Raw genomic sequence first — 20,309 nt, forward strand, 5'->3', positions numbered from 1 at the left:
GGGCTGCTACCAGGTGCAGCGTAGCCAGGGAGGCCTGAGTGCCGGTGGTCTTCCTCTTCAGGCAGGTGGCAGGAGTGGCCTAGTGTGTGTGGGCTTGAGGGAACAGCCGCAGAGCCTCAAGAGGAGACAGAAAATCTGGCCCCCTATTCTGCAGTTTTTCCAGATGGGTATGTGGGATATGCCATTCCTCCAAGCCCTTTCCAGATAATGCTATTGATGGTTAATGAGCAGTGTGGTCTGTGGGTCAGAGCTCATAATTTGCAGTTAGTTCTCGGCTGTGCGACCTTGGGCCATTTACTTAACATCTCTGTGCCTCAGTTACCTTATTTATAAAAATCAGGATACTAATATTAGCTACTTCAAAGGATTATATAAGATAATCCTTTTAAAGTGATGCGCAGCAATCACATAGCACTCAACAGAGTCGCCACTGTGAAGCTCTCACTTGTGGTATGTGCAGTGCTTCTATAAATGGAGAAACTGAGGCTGTAAATCATGAGCTCACCTGAGGCCACTTGGCCAAGAATAGAATTCGCATTTCCTGCCTTTCATGCTATTATGCTAACCACTAATCTATGCTCCTTCCCTGCATCAAGCCCTTAACATTCCTATTCTTGATTGAAGCGGGGGAGGATTTAAGAAAATAATGGTAAGAAATAACCTGGTAGAGATTAACTTAATCTGCTGCATCTCATCCTTGAAGCTGATCATATTTGAAATAAAAAAAAAAAAACAATGTGTTTCCAGTGAGTATCTCCCCACAGCTAAAATTATTGGATTTTTAAAATGTAAATTTTATGTTGTTGCTGAAATTGACAAGTCCTTAAATTATAATTATTTTTGGTAACTGTGGAGTCTTGTATGCTTGTGAAACTATCCACAGACATTTAAACAGGCACTGAGCCTGAGGCAGAATAAGGTAGAAAAATGTTTACTGTTCAGAGTTGTGAACGTGTGCTGGAGTATTTTGCCTTAAGCAATACAGAAACTCCTGGGATAAGCAAAAAGCACATTTTCAAAGTGAAAGAGACTGAAGAAAGTGGCAGAAATATTACATGGCCAGGCTGAAAACCATTTGTAAGTCTGGGTTAAAAAGCAAGGCAATGAGGAATCTTTGTGCTGCTTCTATTAACAACAAGGGGTGTCTACATTCACAAATTAGTTTTTGCAAATTAGTATTTGGAGTTGACTGAAGAACTTGTTTACTAATTTTTAAGAAGGTAAAAGCTGAATTCACCAATAATTTGAGTAATTTTGACATGCAATTCTCTAAACAAACGAAACAGTTTCTTTACATAGGCATAGTATAATTCAGCTCCTTCTGGGTTGTGAAGATCATTCTACAGATGGAATTCCCTTCCACCCCAAAAATAAATACTAAATAAGCACAGGTCTGCTGCTCATGTCCTCAAGCAGTCAGGCTGCTAATTTGGTTTGATTACTAGATATGGCTCAATGGTCTGGGGGTGTTTCTTCTCAAGAAATGACAACAGTATTGTGGGTAAAGCAAGAGCATTTTTAAAAAATTTTTTCATCACCAAGGAGCAAAGCCTTTCGGGCACATTAGCACTACTTTCAGCAAGTAATGCAAAATGGGAAATAATTGGGTTGAGGAGCTCCTGGGATATTAGTGGTGCTGCAGGCAGGAAAGCAGGCATTGGAAAATAAATGACAAATTAGTCTGCTTAATCTCTTTATTGTGAATCAGATGCCACAGCAGAGGTTCATAATACATTAATAAACACCAGTTAATGCAACTGAGACACTATGCCTCAAATTCACGAGTGGTGAAAATGCTTTCCCAAGGGAGTGAGCATGTTTAACTCAATGATTTTCCCCTACACACACAAGACTTCATAGTATAACCCAGGTAAATAATAATAATCATTATATGTGTAGAGTGCTTAAGCATTTGTGGACAGTTTCATACACAGGACGCTGCATGAGCATTGCTATGACACCCCTGGGAGGGACAGACTTTTCTATTTCCCCATTTTACAGACAGGCTACCCAAGAAGTTAGATGACTTATCAAAGGTTGCCCAATATTGGTCAAGTGAGGATTTGGACCTTGGTTTTCCGGCTCCAGAACTTGTGTTCTTGCTACCCTGAGCCCCATGTAGAATCAAAATCTATATGTGTTAGTATAACTCTCTATACTATAAATTCTGATATCCTCTGAGTTGAGTTACATTTCCTGACCCATTATAACAGAATTCCATAATAATACACATACGACTATGAAGATTGCCTTTACATATCCCCTGAGCACTGAGGGTGTAAAGGAGCCCATGAAGTTTTACATATGGAGAGTGGCACATGGTGGGGTACAGCTGACCAGTCAGTGTCCCTAAGTATCAGTAACCGGGCCTCTCCAGGTTACTTCTTTAGGTGCCCTGACTTTGAGCTGATCATGTCATGTGTTTAACAAACAGTAGCCTCCGAGTCCTGGGCTTTCCACTGGAGCATCTCCAGAACATGAGTCAGCCGTCACAGCTCACGGGATCTGTTAGTGACTGGGCGTCTTGACAGGAAAGCAATCCAGCTGAATTCTGCCTTCTCTCTTAGCTTATACTCCACAGTCCTCATACTGAACTGTTCAGCTGAACCTTTTTCTTTTGTCCTAGTTAACATGATGTCTTGTAATTGTTCTGCTACCTGTTTTGAGAGGAATATTTTTGTATACTGAGCCCTGACTGTCCTCATTTATGTCAACCCTGTCCTCACTGCTGTATCAGAGGAAACCTAAATTTATGCTAATTGGTCAGTTGACCAGAGGGGCTTTGGCTTGCCCCAAACCCTCTGTTCACAGAGGCACACCTATCCCGTGGTCAGTTAGGATATGATCACAGCAGCAATGGGAAGGAGAGGGTGTCTGGCCCTGGTCGTGGAGGAGTAGATAAAAAAAGATGGACGAGGGACACAAACTGTGGAAATGAGACGTGTATTTGAACCAGTGGTAAAATGTATTTCTAAAAGAGAAAGACTGTTGAGTCTTTCTCAATGAGAGGGACACAAACTATAGTACACAGTGGAGAATGGCCAATGCAAATGTAACTCTCATTGTCTTAAACCATCTGTAAATGCTATGTCTGTAAGTCAGAAATGGCAGCTCTCTTTTTTGCCTTGCTTTTTATGCAATATACTGTATTTACCAAGGGGTCTGCAGAAACTGAAGACCAGTGACTTCCCCAAAGTAAATTAAATAGGAGTATCCAGTCATTATGCAAACAAATTTCTTCCCCAGTTTGGTTTTTGCAAAGCACCTCAATGTATCCGCTTAGTGTTGTCAAGTAAAAGCTAAATGTTTCCCATTATTTTGAAAGAACGTTAAAGAAATGTATTAAAAGAGACAAAGTAAAACATCATGCATTGCATTTCTTTATATGATTACTGTCCTAAACATGTATTTGAGTCTTCAACATGATTGTTTCTTTCACTGTCTTCTCTTAAGAGCAGGACTTGGAGACTTCTAGGGTAATTATGTCTCCTACCTTCCTAAGGACAGGCTGTTACTGTTTTCTCTCAATAACCTCTGATAATGTAACGGATAAATGGTATTACCTCTGTTTTAACCACCCCCTTGATTTTACAGTGGCTGGCAGTGTGCCAGTCAGCTCCCTGGACTCTGTTTTGGTCCTACATTCCTCAGTACGATGACAAAAACTATTTACGTTTTGCTTGAATAGCTTAAACACCATTTTAGAAGACTTTAGATGGCTTTTGAACATATTTGAATGCATCTTTAGCCATCACTGGGCTTAAAATGGAAACCCTTTTTTCAGCTTATCTGTATTAAACACCTGTAAAAATCAATGGTATGTATTTTTTTTCTTATAATGCTCTGTTCCTTTAACTAATGCCAGAAATAATGCACAATTTATTCTAGCATGTTCTTTTCCCTTTGCCTGATGTTCTCTGGTAGTAAGTGACATAGTGTGTAAGAACTCACTTCTGCTGACTTAATAGTAAAATTTACAGGTTGACGATGAAATTCAACCAATTGGAGTCTAATCCTCAAGAAGAAATTTGCTGTCTCTCCTACTGATTATCATCTGTCTTCTTCATAATGAATATGCAGAAAGTTTACTTAATTATTTGCAAGTGCACATACTTACATAAATGACCAATAGGAGAGGTTAGAGTTAACCAGCAGTGTTTTTTTTGAGCATTGTTATTTTTCCCTAAAATCAGAAGTCATTACATTTATATTGAAAATATTGAGTGCTTTGTATGAGCTTCATGCCAAACTAAGATTAGTGTGCTGTAGCCCATTACAAATGTGGAAGATTGACCATTTTTTATGAGTTAGAATAAAAAATATGATAATAATGTCTTCTCATCATCATAAAGAAAGATGATAACGACTAACTGAAATATTTATATTATCTCATTTTATTTGATAGGTTCCATCTTCTCCCATAGCAAACACTTCCTCAAGAGCAACCGTAGCCTCCTGTTAAAAAGGAAAGCTTTGTAGAATTTAAGTTCTGCATATGTGTGCTAATAAGTGCAGTGATCCATTGTTTTACTCATTTTTACTCTCTTTAGTTCCTGAGATTTGTTTTGCTTTACAAACCAGGGCCCAGTGATCTAGTATGTTTCATCAGGGCCGGGCATAAAGGGGACTCATATTTTAGTTTCTATATGCGGTTTGTCTGTTCCTAAGTATTGCTTTTTGGAAACGAGGCTATATCTTTAAAAAAAAAATGAATGTGGGTGTTTGTGTGTGTGTGTGTGTACATGATCTACACATGTATATATCACATATATATGATATATGCCCTCTCTTGCTGACCCACATATTCCGTGTACCGTTCTGGTTCCGCGTGAACTGCATTTTGAGGCTCTCCCAGCCTGGGTCTCTAAGGTTGTGTCTTCTTCCTCAAGCACTGCCTTGCCTTTTTTCCAGCTGGACTTTTTCCAGACTTTTACAATTCCTTTGACACTTAACCTATAGATACATAGATGCCACTGTAAAGGCATGTAAGGACTGTTTTATAACACTCATGAACAACACCCTGAACACGAATGTGCACATTGTAACCAGGAGTAAAAAAGGAACAGAAACGACACAGAAAGAAGGTCAGGCGCCCCTGCCATTTGCTCAGGGGCGTCGATACATTGTTTTGGAGGGTCTGGGAAGGAGCTCAGGCCCTGAAGATCCAATGTGGCGAAGGGGGTGGGGCTTGGCCCCGCGGCTGCTCTGTCTGCACTGCCCCCTCGCTCCCCAAAGATCCTGCGCGTCCCCAGGAACAGTGCCGGGCCTGTAGCTGTGTCACAAAGCTTTCATGTGAGCTGGACTGTCCCTCTCCTTCCCTCCGCTTCTCTCTTCCTCATTCCCTGTGTTCATCTTATTGAAGTTGGAGAAAAGAAAAAAGATTGGAGGTTTGCCCAGTTTGTTCTGACATAAAGAGATGTGTGGCGCTGTGAAAGGTGGTGGAGGCAAGCCGAGCGCCTGACTGACATTTCAGCTGCGTGTCTGCGGGGACTGCTCGCTCCGTGGGGCCCCACTCTGTGCACCTCCTGCTCCCAGAGTGCTCTTGCCTCCCTTTGTCATAGTTTGGGTGACATCCCCTCCGGCTCTGATGCTCAGCGCCCTGTTAGACCTGCTGACAAAGACACTGTTTTCGGTTTAGCACTTGTTTTCTGCAGGAGGTATTTAGCTTTGCGTCAAGCTTGAAGAAAACATTTCTGAGGCATTTCAGCTTTTAAGGAGAAAAAAATGACCTGTTTTCTGAACACAATGATTTATGTTAAAATTTTCTTAAATTTCCAGAAAACATGTCAGGTTCAGCACAAAAACATTGCTATCACCCAGTTTTCTTTAAGCACTCATTTGCAAGACTTCAACTTATTGAACTGTAACTCACACTCCTTCCTAGCCGAGCTGGTTATTGTCTTCCATTCAGTTTGTTCTGTTTTTAGTGATGATGACGGGATGACTTTTTGTTTTCTTGTATGATATTGAAGCAGTCAGATCCTTATTCAGTTCTGATAGTACATTAGTATTTAAAACCGCACACACACAAAACACAAAATAGCCTTTAGTAGTAGAATGGAGTAGAATTTAGAGTCAGTTATTTCAGGGTCTTGGTTTAATTAATTGTCCTTTCTAAGCCTTATTGATTCATCATTAATATTTAGAAAAAGACATAGTTGGAAAAATAGTATCCACCTTCCAGGGTTGTTGTGAGAATTAATAAAGTAATATGTAAATTGAGTACAGCGCTTATATAGACCTGGCGATGTGCCAACTAGCACAGCACCTGGCAATCACTAACCGCTTAGGGTTTCTTCTCTCTCCCCTCTCCTTCCTCCCTTTCTACCTGATTTCCTTCTTTTCACCCCATTTGAGAAAAAACTAAATCTAAAAAATCCTTTGACAGAATTATATGAAAGAGGTTTGATGTTATGCCTAATGATGTTATGACTGAGAAATGGTTAGGTTGGGACTAGAGCTCGGAATAATAATTGAAGAAAACGATTGCACTTGATTATTACCACACCTGAAGTTTGCTCTCCTAATTGTTGATTTTAAATTCACTAATGGTCTTCACTCAAGACTCATCCAAGTTTCTAGTTCTAACAGGACTCATTTCAGCCAAGTCATTTCCACGGACTTCATATAGTCTTAAATGATGAGGGCCCAGATGTTCTGGGACCTCACATCACCCAGGATCCCTGCTTTAGCTGAAGAGTCATAATAGCAGCCAAACATCAGGGATTCTAAGTGACCTCATCAGCAAGGACCCCAAATTTCTGCAACGTTTGAATGTTTCTCTCAATTCCTCCAGACTCTTGCCCCTTGCAGGAGTCCCATTTCAATTGCTCAGGGCCAGTGTAGCAAGAATTACACTTTGGAGGGAGGTTGGTGAGTACATTTCTCAGATTTCATTTCAATTCTAGGGTTCTGTGACCTTCTGGTTCCAAAGTAGGCATGCGCCAAACATTCCAGAAATTCCATGTTCAGCTGTGAAATCAGTACATGTCTAGACTTCCCACAATAAGTCTGTGACTGGCTTGGGTTAGTACTGCTATATCACTATAATGACACACCTGTACCCCAAAAGAAAGAGCATTGTTTACCATCCATTTGATATTTTCCATACTACATTAAAGATGTTTTATTCAATTTATTTAAACTAAAAGTCAAAACAAAGCAGCTCACTCACCCCCTGCAACTACCAATCTATTTTCTGTTTGTATGAACTTGGTTTGTCTTTTTGCATTTTTAGATTCCACATATAAGAGAGATCCTACAGTATTTGTTTTTCTCTGACTTATTTCACTTAGCATAATACCCTCGAGGTCCATTCGTGTTGTGACACATTGCAAGATTTCATTCTTTTTTATGGCTGAATAGTATTCATCTGTGTGTGTGTGTGTGTGTGTGTGTGTGTGTGTGTGTAATTCATCCACTGATGGACACTCAGGTCGTTACCATATCTTGGCTACTGTTTATAATGCTGCAATGAATGTGGGGTTACCTATAGCTTTTTAAGTTAGTGTTTTAGTTTTCTTCAGATAAATACTCTGATGTGGAATTTTGCCTAATCTTATGTTAGCTCTGCCTTAATCTTTTGGGAAAACTCCATGCTGGAGAATTTTCCATAGTGGCTGAACCAATTTACATTCACACCAGCAGTTCACCAGGTTCCCTTTTCTTCACACCCTTGCCAGCACTTGTTATCTCTTGTCTTTTTGATATTAGACAAGGTGGTGTCTGGTGGTGTGAGGTGACATCTCTTTGTGTCTTTGATTTGCATTTTCCTGATGATTTATGATATCGAGCATCTTTTTATGTACCTCTTGGCTACCTGTAGTCTTTTTGGTAAAATGTCTGTACAGCTCTTCTGCCCATTCTTTAAGTGGATTGTTTGCTTTTTGCTATTGAGTTGTATGAGTTCTTTGTAATATTGGATATTAATCCCATATTAGAGATATGATTTGCAATTATTTTGTCCCCTTAACTAGGTTGCCTTTTCATTTTGTTGATTAGTAAATGTCTTTCTTTGTCTACCCGCCTTCCTTCACTGTGCAAAGCTCTTTACTTTGTAGACTCACTTATTTATTTTTGCATTTGTTGCTTTTGCTTTTGGTGTCAGATTCAAAAAAAAAAAAATTGCCAAGACTTTTGTCAAGGAGCTTACTGACTCTATTTCCTTCTAGTAGTTTCCAGTCTTACAGTCAAGTTTCATCCATTTTTGAGTGAATTTTTATGTATGGTATAAGATGGTGGACCAGTGTCATTCTCTTTTGCACATGGCTGTCCAATTTTCCCATGGCTCTTTTGTTATAAATCAGTTGACTGTATATGTGTGGGTTTATTTCTGGGCTGTTTATTCTGGTCTATATGTTTGTTTTTATGCCAGTACCATACTCTTAATTACCACAGCTTTGTGTTTACTTTGGAATCAGGGAATGTGATGCCTCCAGCTTTGTTCTTCTCTCTCAAGATTGCTCCAGCTACTCAGGGTCTTTTGTGGTTCCATACAGATTTTAAGATTGTTTGTTCTGTTTCTGTGAAAAATGCCATTGGGATTTTGAGAGGGATTGCACTGCATCTTTATATTGCTTTGAGTAGTAAAGGAAATCTTAATAATAATTATTATTCTAATCCATGAGCATGGGATAGCTTCCAATGCTTTTCATCTTCTTCAGTTTCTTTCATTTTTACAGTATATTTATTGATGTCAGAAACTGAAAGAAAACTATATTGAAAAATTAAAACAAATTAGAATGGAAAATCCAGTTTGCAAACTAAAGCTTCCTATTTCTATTAGCAGGGCATTGTGTTTTTCTGTAACTCCTAAGGACCACTCTAATGCAACCTACAATTCTTGAACCATATCCCAAGAAAACATGAAGAAAAGAGTTTTTGAATCCTCACAAAGTGGCAACACATTTCTCCTAGAAAACTGTGGGATGCCCAGGAGAGGCACCCCCTGCCTTTGCAGTTAAAACAATGCCATTAGACCATGGAGCCATAGCATTAGAATTTTGGGAACTTCTAACTTGTTCTGTAAACCAGAAGCTAGTTTATTAATATGCCTGTTAAACTGTGACTCAAGACTGCCATGAACTTGATTGTTAATTGTCAGTTACTGATTATAGCTGCCTCCAGAATGCCTTAAAGCTCAGGAAATACAGAATTGTTTCCTTAATCAAGAATGTGGAATTGTCAGGCTATCACGTACAAGAGGTAGCTACAGATGAGTTACTGAGTCCTGGACTCTCAGATAGGATTCCTTTACAAGCCCACAGGTGCCGTTATGCATTCTCTCACTACCATAGTGACGTAGAGGCAATAACATCATTTGATGATGGGTTTATTCTTTCCAAATTTCAAGATTGAAATAGAAAGATGACACCTGAATGTAATTCCCAGGGCAGCCAAGCACTGTCCATCCCTCACAAGATGCACAAAAGAAAGTGAAGCTCCAGAGAAGTCTATTAGGGGATTTTTTTCATTGAGCTCAGTATTTCTTCCATCCAAGTTTTACTTGATACTTAATTTAACTCCATGAGTAATATAATACACTGGGGCAGGACTAGAGCCGGGCGAATGGTATTTCAGTATGCACATTATCCCTGACCTTGCAGCTGAGTATTAATTTGAAGTAGTGGAATTAAAATTTTTTCTGCTTTTGCATTGTCATGCCTCGTGTTGATAAGCACAAAGAAATGTAAATAAAAAAGACCTATTTCAAAACCTTCCCGTACACCCTTTTTGTTTTATGACAAAAGACAGTTAATTAACATACTAGCAGTAAGCAGCCTTCCCCAAACTCATGCTAATTATGTATTCTGTTGACCGTGACTCTAGTCATAAGGTAATTGGCTTGCAGCAACATGACATTTCAAATCATCTCTTGAAATTACATCAAAAAGCCAGCCTGTTTTGTTTTGATAGGGGAACAATCAATTTGATAAGTGGTAACACAGCTCATTGTTTCACATTAATTAGACTAATTGCTGCATGTTAGCCTCTGAAATAGACAGAACTTGGAGAAGACAAAGGCTGCGGCCTTTAGCATGCAATGCGTGTGATGGTTCCACTTGCTTGCACAGACTGTAGGCAGAAAACGGAGCTGTTAGGAGGCAGCCTTGCGGGAGGCTGGGTGTTAACAGTAGTTTGATGTGTTATGCTTAATACACTGACTTTCAATTATAGCATCCGGGTTCCAAGTCCCAAAGAGGAAAGAAAGGACAACTGGAAAGAACTGTTACCCAGCTAACCAGGTCTGGGTTTGAGGGAGTTATAACAGCTTTGCAATCACTATCGGCTTCAAAACCCATACGCTTTTATGTTCTTGCTGGAGAGGCCCTACTTACATGCCTTTGTAGTACTCTAGGCATAAATGAAACAAAACAAACAACGCTCCCTAAAAAACAAAATACCAAAAGGAAAAAAAAATCCATTTTTTCAATTACAAAACAGAGGGTTTTAACCCACAGAGAATCAGCAAACTGTCATTTGTGGAAACCTAACACTTCAGCCGTGCAAATGCCTTTCCATTTGACAGACTGTACCTTTGTTTTAGTCTCGAGACCACCAATTTGGCCCCATTGGACAGTGTGATCTTTTTGACAAGAGCACGTGTCAATCTCAATTGGCAAGGAAGAGACTTTCACTGGTGACCCGCCCTGACTTCTGATGCTCACCCAGGTTGATGATATCGTGTTACCAGGCGTCTGATGCAATGGAACCCAGCTCCTTTCCAAGGAAAAGACATCCAGCACTTTAAAAACCAGACACACTGCCTCTGTCACTCAGACTCTGTCTAGTTATCCACACACAACTCTGAACTATTGCTAGCTGACTAAACAGGCCAGTCTGCGGCCGGCTGTGTGTGTATCTGTTCAGGTCTATACTGTTTTTATATGTGAAGTGGGGAAGGAGTCTATTTGATTCACCAAGTTCAGTGCGGTTAGATGGTAAATCATCCTGTTGGGCTGCATTTCACCTAAGAGACAAAGTCTCAACCAACAACAGACTCCTAACTGCTACTGCAGCGCGATTCAAAGAATAGTTTGCCCATGATCGTGGTGTGCAAAGGACTTTGGGTTTCTCACTAGTTTCTTCAGCTTTACCAAGAGTGGTGTTGTCTGTGGACAGGAAGGACAGCAAAATATAAACATAGCAGTTTTTTCATATGATACACAGCTGCATTACACATCCCAAAATTGTAAGTATGATGTTCCTCCATTTATAAATGCTTATGGGCTTTCATTGAAATTACAGAGAGAGTGAAATTTGGACCTGGCTTGAAAAGTGAATTTGAAATATTTAAATGAGAATGATTTGCTTCTGTGTATGAAGGCATCTCAAGCGGGGAGGTTGGCAGAGGACAGGGGTGGCAGGGTGAGGGGGAGGCATTTGTACCAAAGGAGAGCATTTCAGTTCTTTTTATCACTCCCTCAAAGGAATGATCTTTTTGCAAGAACTTCAAAGCACAAATTTGTGCAGCAGGTTTAATTTCATAATTTTAAAAAAAGAAAAAGTAGTGTGTCGTGTAGCAGAGGCAAGCAATTAAATGATGGCTTCTGTAAGTTAATAAATCTTCAACAGCCTTTTAAAAAGGTACAAGGATTTGTGATTTAAGTGTGCTAATGTGCTGTTCCCCCTGGAAAATCCCAGGGTTTATTCAGAAGGTAAATGATGAAAAAAAAAAGTACCAAGATTGAAGTCCCTTAACATTCAGTTTAAGTGGTGGTTCCACTTGCCTGAGCACAAGTTGGAAGCCACTGTGTTAGGATGCCAGCCGGCACCCAGGCTGTCACTACTGGTTCTTGTATAGTCAAGCCTCACCCTGTGCAGAGCAAATCTTCGCTCAGTTAAGCGAGCGTCAGTCACTGGTAAGCTTGGCTGCCGGCCCAGAGTTGCTGGGCTTTTCCATGCTACACCTGAGTGAGATATTGACGAGACATTGCTACCCAAACAGAGTTGAGAAACTGGATAAAAATAAATAAATAAATTAGATTGTTATGGGTCTGACAGAATAATTTTGAAAATGCAGCTTACACTTCCAGGGTAGCAGCAGACAAGGAAACTACTGCTTGCTGGGTGTGAGGTGGTCTGTCATTTGACTGAAGTTTTTTTCTTCCTTTCTGCTTCTCAATTGTGGACTGGGAAATGGGGTGGATTGGGTGGGGGAAGAGAGGTAGACAGATTATTAGCCTGCATAGAACCTATTGGCCAGTTACTTGCTTGATACCAACAGGCCTATTATCTACTTAACAAAAGCTCCCCTAAACAACATAGTGTGGAATAAAGTTACAAGGCTTTGCCGTGGGGCGAAAACTCTGACAGTAGGTAATTTCTGCTGAGGAGAAAAGTAAGGATCAGAGAAAATCAGGGATGGAGTGGAAAAAAGACATAAAGTAGGGGTAGATTATAAATAGGAATGGCTGGTGGGGCCATTAATCACAGCGGGGTTGTGTGACTCTGTCTGAGACCAAAGGACACAGGCTCAGTGGAAACCCTGAATCCACCACTAAACCTCCCCAGAAGTATAAGAGGGACGACGGGTTCAAATAGACAAAAAAGGTATATAAAAATCCTTAATATTTGGACCGTTTGGCTTCAGTTGTTGAATTAATGATCTGTTCTCATGGCAGTTCTGTTCTTGGTCTAATCAGAAAAAACGAACTTCATTGATGGCAGTAAATGATACGGGTTGTTCAGCAGCACTGGTAGGCTTGGGGAACATAGAGAACATTCGAGTTAGCCTTTGTCTCAAGAAACTACTAATTGGAGGTTTACTATGAGAAATTAGAAATGACTGTAGGTTCTAAAGATTTAATAACTTCTTTTAAACTAGATTCAGCATCCTTGTAGTATGCTGGTGCTATGTTAATGCACAGTTTCTCATGAAGATTGTGTGATTTCTCCTCATAGCTGTGTCTGGATTGAACGAGGACAGTTGTGGGAGACGTGGCATTTTGTTGCTTGAGTGATAGAGCTGGGATGGTAGACGGTGGCCCTTAGGACTTGAATCTTTTACTTGGAGCTCTCAGCACGCACCCTCTGGCCGACTTCACAGAATCTGGACTTTCATGGCTTAGCCAGAGATAAACCGACAGCAGAGAAATAAAAACCCCATTTACAAGTCACTATTGAATGCTCCCTGTAATTCAGTGTGACTCTAGGCACTGAGGGACTATCTTCAAGGCGTATAAGGTCACTTTTCCCTTTAGCAGATTATCTCTCATAATTTTGGTTTCATCATCTATAAATGGGGGTAGTAATATCTACCTCATAAGGGCTGCTGAGAAAATGAAGCCAAAGTAAAGCTCCCAGCCTGATGCTTAGCATGCATGAAGTGTTTCGTGGTAACCATTTTGAGAATATGGATTATTTATCTGTGGTGGAAATATTTGAAATTTTCTTCTACTATAAGCAGGGCAAGATTCATGGATGTGCAACCTGTATAGAAGGTCCCAGCTCTTGGTTTCATGTCCTGCTATTGCCACCTTGAAATCTTTCATCAGTCTGAACAAGGGGATCTGCATTTTCATTTTGCAATGGGCCCCACAAGTTACAGAGCTGGTCCTGAATGTAGTTAACTTGATTTTGCCCACAATTTCTATTTCTTTTCTAACTGTAACTTGTGTTGGATATCTTAAACTAGATCTGGACATTATCAGGTACAAAGTAGTCACTCAATTCTCCCGTTTTTGACTTTCTGGTTGCTCTGTTCTTCTATGAATGTCGGCGCGCTCCACCCACACAATTCTCACTGCCCGATTCTTGCGTACTGTAATGCCCCATGCGCTTGAGAAGGACATTGTTTTTCTTTGTGTCTCTGAGTGCCCTTTCTGCCCTTCCTGGATAAGCCTTACTTAACCTCCATATAGCTCAATTTCTGCACTTCCTGAAGCAGAACAGACCCTTTCATTGAGGTGTCCTCATGACCTCACAACACCTTTTTATACACCTAGTCTAACCCTCCTCTAGTCACTGCACTAGACAGAAGCTCTTTCACAAAGAGAGCCTTTCTCTTTTGCAAATGTGCCATCTCTCACCATTGTGGCACATAGTGGGTATTCATAGTTTGTTGACTGAATAAATAAACCAATTAGCAGAGCTACTAAGAGCACAACTGATGCATTTTTGTCTCACCTTTAGCAAAATTTTATCTGCTTTCCTTCTGCAAAGTATTTTTAAGAAATGAATGCCTCATATATATGCAATAGAAGGGACCAAACATCAAAACAAAAACCTCTGCGGTTGAGGTAGAGATCAATTCCTAAATATCAAGAATTGGTAGGAAATTAAATAGATATCACTATATACCACCCCATCAGTTAAACAGAATGCTTTTTGTTAATTCCTGTTCTATTTGGTAATACATTAAGACCGTAAGCTCTTGTTTCAAGGTCTTAAAGCATGTTTCTTTAGCATAGAGGTTTATAAGCCTTTAACACAAGGGCCTACAAGACAAAGGGAGAACCCTTATAGGGGTGGGTTTGATGGTGCACAGGGATACAAGTCAGTAAATTCTGTTGAAATGAAACTAAATTTTCTGAACATATGCAGTTTTCTGAGGAGAAAGCCCCTGGCTTCCATCAGATCCTCAAAGGAGCCTCTGGCCCAAAAGTAATTAAAGACCCTGCTTTGGTATTTCAATTTGAGAAAATGATGTTTCTTCTTTATTAAAATAGAATACTGTATATAATGACTTGGTATTATTGAAGAGAGACTTTCCTGGCTTTTAGAACCCTCACACATATACCTTCAGTTTATCGATGCTCATTTCGGAAAAAAAATGGATCGTAAATGGTTTCAAGTTGGCTGTGATATTTGTCCTGGCTTTTCAGTGATCTGCATCATTTTGCTCCTTTTCTCTCCAGCCTGTGTTCTTCCTGCTGCTGCAGATTCTTCAGTGTGCAGAGGTGCCTCATGAAAGGGCAGTTGAGAAAACACATGTGCCATCAGCAGTGTAGCGGTGTGTTCCTTTGTTTTTCTGGGTTGTTTTTAGAATTCATATCAGTGATGGGCTTGGGGCCCTGGTGACAAGATGTTAATGGTTTCTTGACTGGGCAGACAGCTGTGTTGAGAGGTGTTAAGTTTTCAGTGAAATCATCTATTTTATGAGTTCAAATTTACCTGCGATGTTAGCTCATGTACAACTGAATTTTGGGTCTGTCTTTTTTTTCACCATCAGCAACTTCTGTTTCCTTTCTTTGTTTTAGTGTGATTTCATGTGAAAGCTATTGAAATTTAATATATTTTCACTTACACACAAATGTGAAAGTCCTCATAGCTCTAGTCTGTGCAAGTGATGAGCCCAAGGTACTGACAAATGAAATGTTTGTAGTTATCATTACAGATGAATTCGCCCAGCTTAATAGAAGTTTCTGGCACGTTTCTGTTTTGTTCCTCCTAGTTTTTGTTTGTATTGAGGATGTAAGCTGTGCCAGGAGTGGATAGAGGCAAAATTTTGTGTATCTTGGTTAAGATTTTGCAAACTTTTATTAGTATAAAAACCTCATTGCTATACTATATTCCGAAGTTCTTGGCCCTTTTTGTCACACGTACCCCTTATTCCCTCCCTTCTGAATTCTTTTCCAATTGTGTACAGTCTGAATTGAGAAGTCATTAACAATTTGTGCAATCTTATATGCAGTCATGTTGGATTACCCTGGCTCCCTATGGAAGTGGTTAAGCCTGTGGAAGACAAGAGTCCGTCTTCTTGGTACTGCCCATAAATACTAGTATAATGTCAGACCCACTGTTAATGCTTTTAAATCCTCACTGATTGAATGATTAGAACATCCCCCTTCTATCCTGAGGAATCAGATCAGCCATTTAAGCTGTGGTTCTGCAGGTGTTTCTGCTGCCTTTGGCTTAAGCTTGCTGGGATAGATTCTCTCCTGAATGCTTTCTAAACATGGCAAAAATAACAAGAGATAGTCATTGTGTAGAAATGCTAGACCAAATTCTACTGGTCTTGAATATGATATGTTTGGGAATGGAAATCCGTTTTGTATTTCTCAGAATTGCTTAGGAGAACACTTTTTTGCCCATTGTTGGTATTTTGAAAAGGGTCTAATGGGTATTGCAATTGGTTGCACAAGGTAAGGTATTTATTGAGTGATATTTATTGAGCATTTATTGTTCTTGGAGAATAGCATACATAAGAAAATGCGGAAGTCCTCTTAGACTCACAAAGACTAATGGTTAAGACCATGAGCCATTTAGGCTGGAGAAGGTCTTAAAAATGATTCAGCCAAACCTCCTCATTTTATTGGTGATGGGGCTGATAACCCAGCTCATTTAAATACCAATTGAAGATCAAAGTAATGTTATTAATAGCAATTAATATGAGTCAGGCACTTGTTTAAGTGTTTGCATATATTAACTCATTACCTCACACCAGGTCCATGAGGTAAGTATATGTTTATCCCCCTTTTACAGATGAAGAAACTGAGATACAGAGAGTTTAAGTTAGTCAACAAAATCCCATATTGCTGTGCATCTCTCGAACCTGTCCATTTTTCTCCCTCTCCACTGTCCCTACTTCAGGCCGTCCCCTCTCTGGACTTCTTCAGAGGCCCCTAACTGTTCGTCCTGTACTGCCCAGATAGATTCTTTTCTTGGCAGATTCAACAATCTACTTAAACCTCCAATCTGTTCATGAAACTGCCCCACTGTCAGTGGCCACGCATTGCTTGTTGCTTATAGGAGTTGCATGAGGCAGCCCTTCCTGTCTTTCCAGGGGTCTCTTTCACCCTCTTGCTTATGATACTGCAACACTTCCCCCACATATCAAAGCCTTTGCACATGCTGTCCCTCTACTTACATTGCTCTCTCCTTTCTTGTGTCCCTGTTTCATGGACTTATTTCTACTCACTATTCAGATCCTTAACTCAGAAGTCACTGCCTCAGGGAAGCCTTTTCTGACTGCCTAGCTAAACTGGATGCCATTTTCACAAATCTTTGAGCTCTCAGACTTACCATTGTGTTTGACTTACCATTGTGTTTTACTATTTGATTTACCATTGTGTTTCTAGAACTAATACAGTAGTCCCCTCTTATCCTCAGGGAATATGTTCCATGAAACCGTGGCTAGTACCAAACCCTATATATTCTAGATCTTTCTATATATACGAACACATGGATAAAAATTCAATTCATGAATTAGGCAAAGTAAGAGATTGAAAATAACTAGTAATAAAATAGACCCATTATAACAATATATTGCAATGAAAGTGACGTGAATGTGGTCTCTCTCAAAGTATCACGCTGTACTCACACTTCTTGTGATGATGTGAGGCAGTAGAATGCCTGTGTCATGAGATGGAGTGAGGTGAATGACGTAGGCACTCTGATGTAGCCTTAGGCTACTGTTGACCTTCTCACCATATGCCAGAGGGTCATCTGCTTCCAGACGCTGGTTGGCCATAGGTAAGTAAACCAGAAAGTGAATCTATGGATAAAGGGAAGATGCTGTGTGGTGCCTACGGCATAGCAGACAATCCATATTTTGAAGGAGGGAAGGAAAGAAAGAAGAAAGCTCTAAGTGTCAGAAGTAATTCTCTCTCCCTCCCGTTTTAATCAAGAGAGTTGGGCTTGGAGTTACAGCCCTGATTTGGATTCCTGCTGTACTCAGCTTATGGGGGAAATGCATAAAAATGGAAATCAGGGCAAAAGAGGACTCAAAAGCGATGCTGGGAAGAATTCCAAGTCCTCTCTCTGGTTACTCTGCCCTGAAGGAGGAGGAACGCAGCTCCCCACTTCTTGAGTGTGGACTCTGCATAGTGACTTCTTTGCCAAGAGTAGGTTATGGAACGAGGGCGTGGGCAAGAGTGAATTCAGAGGGGAGAAAGTTGGCAAGCAAACCTGAGCCAGGTGATCAAGGTCAGTGTCAAGAGGGATAAATTGTGTTGATAGTGTACCTTGGATACGTCATGAAAACAGCACTTTACCTCCGCAGTCTTCTGCCTAAAGGTCTGTAACCTCTTGAATCATGAGAAAAACAGCAAACAAACCTCGTCTGAGTAATTCTACTAAATACCCGACCACTACTTCCCAAAACTGTCAAGATCATTAAAACAAGGAAACGCTGGCAACTGTTACAACCAGGAGGAACCCAGGAGACATGGGGTGTAGGTGTAATGTGGTGTCCTGGATGGGATTCTGAAACAGAAAAGGAACAATAGGTAAACATTAAGGAAATATGCATAAAGTATGAAGTTTAGTTAATAATAGTGTATCATTATTGATTCATTGGTTGTGACAAAGGTACCATGCTAATGTAAGATGCTAACAGTCAGGAAAACTGAGTGGTGAGACATATGGACGGGGGCTCTTGTACTGTCTTCGTAACTTCTCTGCAGATTAAAGGCTCTCCTAAATTAAAAAGTGTATTTTAAAAAAAGGTGTGATGCTGACGTTTTGAAGTTGGGTGACTGGGAAGTGTCAGCAGTGCCAAAACAGTGGGGAATCAACCGTGAAGACATCCGGAGCTGCGGAAAAGGAGGTTCCCTGGAGAATTAGACAGGGAAGAGGGGGAAGAGTGGACTGCAGTTAGGAGAGATCGCAGAGGCCAGTGAAAGACTTTTCAAGATTTCAAAAGATGTGTATTCACTCAGAACATAGGAAATTGCTCAGATGCTTGTCTTACTCTTATTTAAGAGTGAGGCACTGAAAAGGTGGTTGCCGTGTGCATGGCGAGGAATTGTGGGTAGGCTGGCTTTACTGTAGCGTAATTCTGCAAGCCAGTTTTTTTGGTTGATGAGAAAATCCCAAAATATTGGTGTCTGTAGTTCTCTTCTCTAGAACCTTCTATGTCTCCCAGAGTCCCCCAGTGTCCAGCCTTGGGGATGTATCATTGTTTGAGGGTGTTCTTGGGAGCCCAGTGGGGAAGGGGTTGGGAATATGCAGGCTTTTCTGTACTGCCCTCATTTTCAGCGAGGTGTTCTGAGGTGGCCCTGTGCTTCCCCCTTCTCCTGCAGCCCCTGGTATTCCAGTCACTGGAATTTGTCTAGCACAGTTTCCTCAGAGACAATGTTAGAAGGAAGGGTGTTTGCTGTGCTCTGTAGGGAGTAGGTGGAGTGCCTGGGGGAGACTTCTGGCCGACCTCACCTGATCTCAGCTCCATGCCTCACCCTTGCTATACCAGTACCTGATACCACTGCCCTTCATTCCCAGACTTTAGGGTGAAGAGTCCTGCTTCTTGTGGATGTCTCACTTTGCCTATGTTTACAGCTCACTTCCTGCCACTCTCTTCAACAGTTCCTTCTCTGCGCGCTGCTTTTCAGCATCATGTATGGTGATTCAGGGTTAGGTGTGTCTCCTATTTTCATCAAACATAGAAAATGTGCTTGTTTCTCCTTGTCAGCAAACTGGTAATTTCTGAGAAAAAGGGGGCAGAAAAGTCTTTGTGTTTAAAATCAAAATTCAGGAGTCAACATTGAAAATCATCATTGTTTTCTTACACATCTGTGCTTGCGTTTTAAATTCCATGTTAAAATTTACTGTATTACATAGACCGATTATGTCTTTGTTTATTTTAATGAAAAAGAAACAAGGATGTAATTAAGGAACAGAGCTGATGGTATATTTTTCCAGTACATCTGCTGATTTGGGGTTTAGTCCTTGGAGTGTGTTACCTGACACATTGGGGCCATCCTCACAATTTTGAGAAGTAAGTGGTGATTGTCAACTGATGTAAGAATCAAAGCTTGTTTTCTGGAGTGGAAATGAACTGGACCTGAGGCCTTTCCTTGTACCATCTCACTCCTTGTTGTTGTTGTTTTTTTTTCCGTTTTAATATTTTAGTGAATTTTTTGAAATGACAAAAAGGTGATTCTGGCCATTGGCTCTTTGAGCTGTATTTACTTGTCAGCCAGTTGAGGTTGAGGAGCAGGAAGATAGCTTTTCCTGAGTTTTTTCTTTCCTGGAAGAATGAGAGGCTCCAGATTACCCAGGTTCATGGCCCCTAACGGTACAGCACATGCGATTGAGGGAAGTGACGTATCAGTGAGATGCTGTTCCTTTCACTCATGTAACCTGAGCTTTCCTTTGGTGAAACTTCACCTGTGCTGAGCAAAATCTTTGCTTTTCTTTCTTCTCCGTAAGCCCTTTTTACTCTGCTCTGGAGTAATAACTCCAATAACTCTTTCCCAGAGGAGATTCCTGTCTAGAAAGGGACTTGGTCAGTGGAAAGAAAAAGAAGTGTTGCCCTGTTAGTAAAAGTCAGCTCCAACAAGCACATGTCTTAAGAGGTTCTGAAATGGATGCATCTTTGTTTCTTGACATAGTCATGGGATTATTTCACCCCTCTCTGTACCCTGGGT

The 20,309-nt window shown here is 40.5% G+C and overlaps 1 protein-coding gene across 14 annotated transcripts in view; it reads left to right on the forward strand.

The window, feature by feature from the left end:
* ESRRG (estrogen related receptor gamma) overlaps positions 1–20,309 on the forward strand; it is a 581,036-nt gene that overhangs the window by 287,192 nt on the left and 273,535 nt on the right. The window contains exon 1 of one of the 14 annotated variants that reach the window (XM_073221281.1): positions 10,768–11,191. The exons of the other annotated variants lie outside the window; for them this stretch is intronic. The gene's annotated coding sequence lies outside the window, so the exon portion shown is untranslated. Of the gene's footprint in view, positions 1–10,767; positions 11,192–20,309 lie in introns of those variants that run through there. 14 annotated transcript variants of the gene reach the window in all.

The sequence above is a fragment of the Manis javanica genome, chromosome 14 (assembly GCF_040802235.1).
Source record: "Manis javanica isolate MJ-LG chromosome 14, MJ_LKY, whole genome shotgun sequence".
Lineage (NCBI taxonomy): Eukaryota > Metazoa > Chordata > Mammalia > Pholidota > Manidae > Manis > Manis javanica.